The 6,222-nt window shown below is 43.0% G+C and overlaps 1 pseudogene; it reads right to left on the bottom strand.

Moving 5' to 3' along the window:
• Positions 1–244: 244 nt before the first annotated feature.
• LOC105808440 lies at positions 245–2,060 on the bottom strand (annotated as a pseudogene).
• Between the last annotated feature and the right edge of the window lie 4,162 nt (positions 2,061–6,222).

The raw sequence follows: 6,222 nt of genomic DNA, 5'->3' as shown, positions 1-6,222 counted from the left end.
CCAGAACTGGCTTAGTCTGATGGTTGCTCTCCCTGGTTGCTTCTGCCAGGGCTGATGTCTCTGAGGCTGCAGAGTCTGGCCTGACCTCCTCCAGCCCCCTAGCCCCACTGTATTTTGTTTAAGAAAAAGAAAGAAAGTGGGGGAGGCCAGGGGGTAGGGGAAAATAACACAGGGGAGAAACAAAGGTGGTCAGCTGGGGAGGGAGCTCCTGGGCTCTCTCTGACTGCCCCAGGGGTGCTGAGCCTCAGTTGGAATCAGAGTCTGAGGAGTCCCCTGAAGAGGAAAAGCTGGAGCTACTCCCCTTGGACTTCTTGTCTTCATCCTCATAGTCATCCTTGTCATCATCCTTGTCCTTTTCATCCTCCTCATTCTCGTCCCTGTCCTTGCCCTCATCCTTGATACTAAAGTCAGAAGAGCCCCAAGTCCCATCATCTTCCTTTACTTCATCCTCATCCTCAATATCCTCATCCTCTTCATCCTCCTCCTCAGACTCTGACTTGGACTGCAGGGTAGCCAGGTTGGACTTAGGGTATGGGCCTTGCACCTTGGTCATGCTCTTACATTTATTGGAGATGTGCTCTTTATATGCTGTGTGGTCCTAGACAGACAGACTCTTGACCCAGAATTCCAAGTGCACATGGCACTGCTTTTGTGCTCCTCGGCCAGCTTTGTGTAGTGCTCCTTTTGGCTCTGGGGGCTGCGCTGCCAGCGGCTGCCAATCTCTACCATGTGCTCCTTCAGTGTCACGTGGTTCAGCTCCCCATTGGACAGCAGCTCCTGGGAGAACTTCTGCAAACTGTTCATGGGAGGCTTCTTGGGTTCTCCCTGGAACTTCATCTTCTTGGAAGAGTTTGTGGCAGCTGAAGGTGCCTGTATCTCACTCAGCTTTCTCTCATATTGATTTTGGTCTTCAGCTGCCTTCTTAAACCACACTACCCTCTTTCTCCATATTATTCCAGGTCATCTCCATAGCTTTCAAGGCCTTCACCCAGTTGTTCTTGAGGCGGGCCAGGTAGTCACCGATGAAGCTCTGTTGCCAGATCTCCTTGACTTTCCTGGGTGGCTCTGGCAGCTTGCCCCATTCCTCACACACCCTGCTGGGCTTCCTTTCCAACTGCACCTTGAGCACTGCCTCCCAGGCCTTGCACTTGGCCTTCTTCTACTCAGACGAGTCATTCCACTTTCGGGCCAGCAGGCGGGTCAGCTTGCTGTCAGAGAGCTCAGGCCATTCCTCCTGTAGCTACCACTCCTTCTCCTCAAAAAAGATGAACCAGGCTGATACAAGCCACTCAGGTTTCTCTGAGCTGCCCTTGCCCCATTCCTGGGATGTCTTCTTGGAGGACAGGCTGGTGGCTTGCTTCTTGTTGATGTTCAACATCTTCTCCCCCATGACCAGCTGCTGCTCCTCCTCAGGCAGGCTCTCGAGAAAAGTGAGCAGTCCCACCTTGTAATCTTTCTTTTTCTTGATGCACTTTTTGTGATAGGCATCCTTCTCCTTCCAGGAGAGCAGCTTCCACTGCTGGCTGCATAGCACCAGGTACTCTCTTGCTGGGCATGTTCTGCACATCCGCCATGAGCTCTGTGCAGTATGAGTAGGTGGTCTGAGGTATCTTGGTGGGTTGCCCATCAAACTTGTCCTTGAGTTGGCATTTAGCCTTGGTGAGGATGGGCTTGGTGATGCCCGCCTCGCTGATGTTCAGCTCAGGGTGCTTCTGGATATAGTCCTGCATAATTTCCTCATACTTCTTCCCCTGCTCCAGGGCCTTAGGAATCCATTTCAGTCTCTTTTAGTCTGATAGCTGAGATCACTGCTTCCCCAGGGAGTCCTTCACATCCTTCGGAATGGCATCTGGCTGCACTTTGAGATACACCTTCTTCTCATGGGTGTACTACAGTTGCTGTGGGGTTTGAAGTTTCTCGGGGATGTTCAACTTCTTGGCATTCTGTATTAGATTGGGGTGGTCCCCCCTGAATCGAGCCAGGTTTCTCTCAACCCCCTGTTTCTCCCTCTGGAAGTCCTGAATATATTTCATCTTCTTCTTCTCCAGAAGCTTCTTGTATTTCTTGGACATAGAGTTTTGATCAGGTCGAGGCTGTTCATGTCAGGTTGAAGCAGAAATAAGGGCTCAGAGGCCTCTTTGGGAAGTCTGGGTGTTTGAGTTTTTTGCCTTTGTAAGAATTTTTAACATTTTTAGCATCTAGGATCAATTCTGTCAAGTTAGGAACTTCTTCACCTCATTAGAAATCTCTAACCATTTGAGTTTTCACATCTCCAGAAAAGTCTTTCAGTGCTACTTTTTCCCAGTCCATGTGTGACTTGGGGGTTTTGAACGTGGAGCTGTCATTGGATGAAAGGTTGTTCTTCATGCATTGCAGCAAAGTCAGCATATCTTCCTAGGCTCAGCAGTCTTCTTGGCCTTTGGGGGCAGCCATTTCCAGGTCTGTGGGGGAGTCTGCTCTTCCGTTTATCCTCCAGCTGCTCAGCCACCACTTCAGTTGTGCTGGCTGGGCAACCCAGGATGAAAGTTACCTCACCCTTTAGAAGACATACCAGTCTTCACTCAAGCAAGCTGAGAAGTGATGGACTTTCTATCCCAACCCTCCCAAAGGGGAGGGCAGCACAGGTCCACACTCTCAGAGAAACCCAGCCAAGACCCTAATTAGACTTAATGGGTTAGTGAGGATGGAAGTGAACTCCTCCTCTTCTTCCTAACTCCCTATCCCAGCTCCTATAGCCTGAGCTCCATGGTGTGCCCACTCTCCTTCCCACAAAAGACTGCTCCCTGTTCCTGTGTGCAGCAAGCACCTGCCCTCTGCCCTCCTTCCCCCACTATACCCCCCCCAAAAAAAACTCCTTGGAGCACCCACCCAGTGGGGGTGCCAGGCTGAAAAGCCTACACTTCATTTTTTAAAACTCATTGTAACTGAAATGGTTTATTGCAAAATAAATGTATTATCAAAAAATAAAATTGTTGTGGATTAGCTTCATACAATAAAGACAAAAACACTGTAGCAAGAGCATTCAGGCTAATCTCTATATAAAGTGTTGGCAAACTATTGCCTGCAGACCAAATCTAGCCCACAACCTATTTTTGTAAATAAAGTTTTATCAGAACACCGGCACTTTCTTTCATTTATGAGTATTGTGTATGGTTGCAACAGAGACCATATGACCCACAAAGCCTAAAATATTTACTATCTGGCACTTTAAAAAAATATTTTCTGACCCCTGCTCTATCTGCAACACAGCAGGGCTGGTCAGCCTCTATTTCCAGTACATATTTTATATTGACCTAATCCATAGTTTCTCAACCTCAGCACTGTTGATATTTCAGGCTGGATAAGTCTTTGTTGTGGGGAAAATCTTCCTGTGCATTGTGGGATGTTTAGCAGCATTCATGATCTCTGCTCGCTAGGTGCCATTAGCACCCTCCCACTTTGAATGATCAAAAATGTGTATAGACAGTGCCAAATATCCTCTGGTGGGAAAAATAACCCCTGGCTGAAAATCACTGACCTAACCTATAATTTCCCACTGATCTCAAAAATTGGGACATGGCAGTGTCATGCAACTTCAGGCTGTGGTGTAATCCATATGACAACAGGCCAGTACTCCAAGTGGCCAGCAGAAGCAAAGCAGTGTGGAGTATTTTTCCCACCACCTTCCAAGGCTAGTGGGCATTAGGTGTCTCTAGTCTCTGCTGAAACACACATTATCACATCATTGAGTATCCTACACTCTGTCCTTGGAAAGGTTGTGTTAGTTCCTTTGTGTTTGGAAAAGGTCAGGAAATGAGGAATGGGTTATTGTTCATCATTTTTTAGATTTAACTGTGTGTTAAGGTGATAACTTGGTTCACTGCCTGTGTATCGTACACACTGCTACAGAAGATTATGGCAGAGGCTTTAAGTATAAAGTGGAGATCTAAAACATGTGAGACGAATGGATCAATAAGCAATACATAATAAATCCACTACAAGATTTCTATCTTTCTAAGTCTTTGGATTCCTTCACCTATATCATACCAAGAAACTTTTAGCATCACAACTTTTTTTACTCTGACCCCCTTATTGAGTCCAGCTGAATAAACAATTAGAACCACATCCACATTCTTAAGGTAGAACAATGAAATTAGAATCTCCTAGTAAGTGTTTCTTAAACAATGAATTCAGCCTGATCTAGTATGTTGTCCTGCTTTTGTTGGTATAGCACCTATTGAACCGATTCCGATTCTTGCCTATATACATTAGTAAATTTACAATTTGCCAACTGAAGCCTACCATAACCTGATTCTAATTTAGGTGTGGCAATAATCAGAAGTAGTGGGTTAAGATTGCAGTCCCCAACCCCCGGGCCATAGCCCTGTACCATCTGTGGCCTGTTAGGAAAACAGGGACATGCATCACTGCCTGAATTCCACCTCCCCCCACTGCCTCCCTCCACCCCTGTCCATAGAAAAATTGTCTTCTATGAAACTGGTCCCTGGCGCCAAAAGGCCAAAAAGGTTGGGGACTGCTGGGCTAAGAAGTCAAGAGAATTCTTTCCCCTTTTCAAGGTAACACTCTAGGTAAGGTAGTTACAGTGTCTTCAAAGAATGAAGGACAGCCTCATCAACCAGGAGAGGAAGGAAGCTTCTATGGGGTTTAGAGTACTGAGTTATATGAGTCCTACCATATGTTCCCATTCCAATTCTTGGGATCCCACTCTCTCCTAATCTAAATATAACTTTTATGTAAAATATCTGGTAAGTCAATGTTATTATGCAGCAGCCTAAGAAAATGTGAGTTTTGTTTTCAGCAATCTCAGCCCAGTAGCTGGAAGTGATAAGATATTCCTTGAATAAAATCATAGAAATTTCACAAATTTTTGTTTTTGTCTTGATACAAGACATTAAGACTTTGAAGTTGCTCTTCTGTTTTCTTTAAGCTGTCAAGTTCAGCTAGCACGAGCTAGGTTATACTGCAAATTTTGAATTCCTTAAGACTTTCATATTATTCTCTTAGGTTATTAAGTATGGAATGTCCAGTTTCCTTAAGTACTAAGCTTGACCGTTGCTATCTCTGACATTTCACTTTGACACTTCTTGTTTTGTTTTTTTTTTTAATTATGAAGGTACATCCTCGTTCTTTCAAATGACTGTTTTGGCTTGTGATTATCTTTCAAATTTTTTTAAGAGCAATTTCTGCGAAAACAGGGATAAGTCAAAAATTCGTGTTATTTCTGAATTTTAACAGCTTTATGGAGATCTAATTTATATACCATAAAATTCATTGATAATAAGTGTACAATTAAATGCTTTTTAGTAAATTTATAGTTTGCAAACATCACAAAAAATCCAATTTTAGGACATTTCCCTTACCCCAATAAGACCCCTCATGTCCATTTCCAATCTTCATTCTTACACTCAGCCCCAGACAACCACTACCTAATTTCTCTCTATATAGATTCACCTATTCTGAACATTTCATATAGATGGAATCATACAATCTATAGTCTTCTGGGTCTGGCTTCTTTCACTTAGCAAAATGTTTTTGAGGTTGGTCTGTGTTCTAGCCTGCATCAGTACTTTGTTCCGTTTAACTGCTGAATAAAATTCCACTGTATAAAAATGCCACAATTTGTTTATCCCTTCTTCAGTTGATGGGCATTTGGATTGTTTCTGGGTTTTGACTATTATCATTAATACAGTTATGAACATTTGTATACAAGTCCTTGTATGAACATTGTTTTCATTTTTCTTGGATAGATAGTTTTTCCAAAGTTGCTGTACCATTTTACACATGCACCACAGTGAATTAGGGATCCTATTTCTTTACATCTTCACTAGCACTTGTTAATGTCTGTCTTTTTATTGTAGCCTTTCTTGTATGTGTGAACACACATCTCATTGTGGTTTTTATTTGCATTTCCATAATGAATAATGATGTTGAGTACTTTTTCGTGTACTTGTTAGCTATTTGTATGTCTTTTTCGGTGAAATATCTACTCCAATATTTTCCTCATTTTTAATTGGGTTATTTATCTTATCATTGAGTTTTAAGAGTTCTTTATATATTCCAGGTATATGACTTTTATCAGATATATAATTTGCAAATACTTTCTCCCAATCTCTAAACTTTCTCTCCATTTGTAACCTAAATTTTATGCTTTCAATAGTATAATTCTCACCAATTTTTGGATTTTGTTCATGGAACATACCAAATTTGAAGAAAATTGGAATC

This window comes from Propithecus coquereli, unplaced genomic scaffold (assembly GCF_000956105.1).
Source record: "Propithecus coquereli isolate 6110/MARCELLA unplaced genomic scaffold, Pcoq_1.0 Scaffold173, whole genome shotgun sequence".
Lineage (NCBI taxonomy): Eukaryota > Metazoa > Chordata > Mammalia > Primates > Indriidae > Propithecus > Propithecus coquereli.
This window is presented reverse-complemented; position numbering and strand designations above follow the sequence as displayed.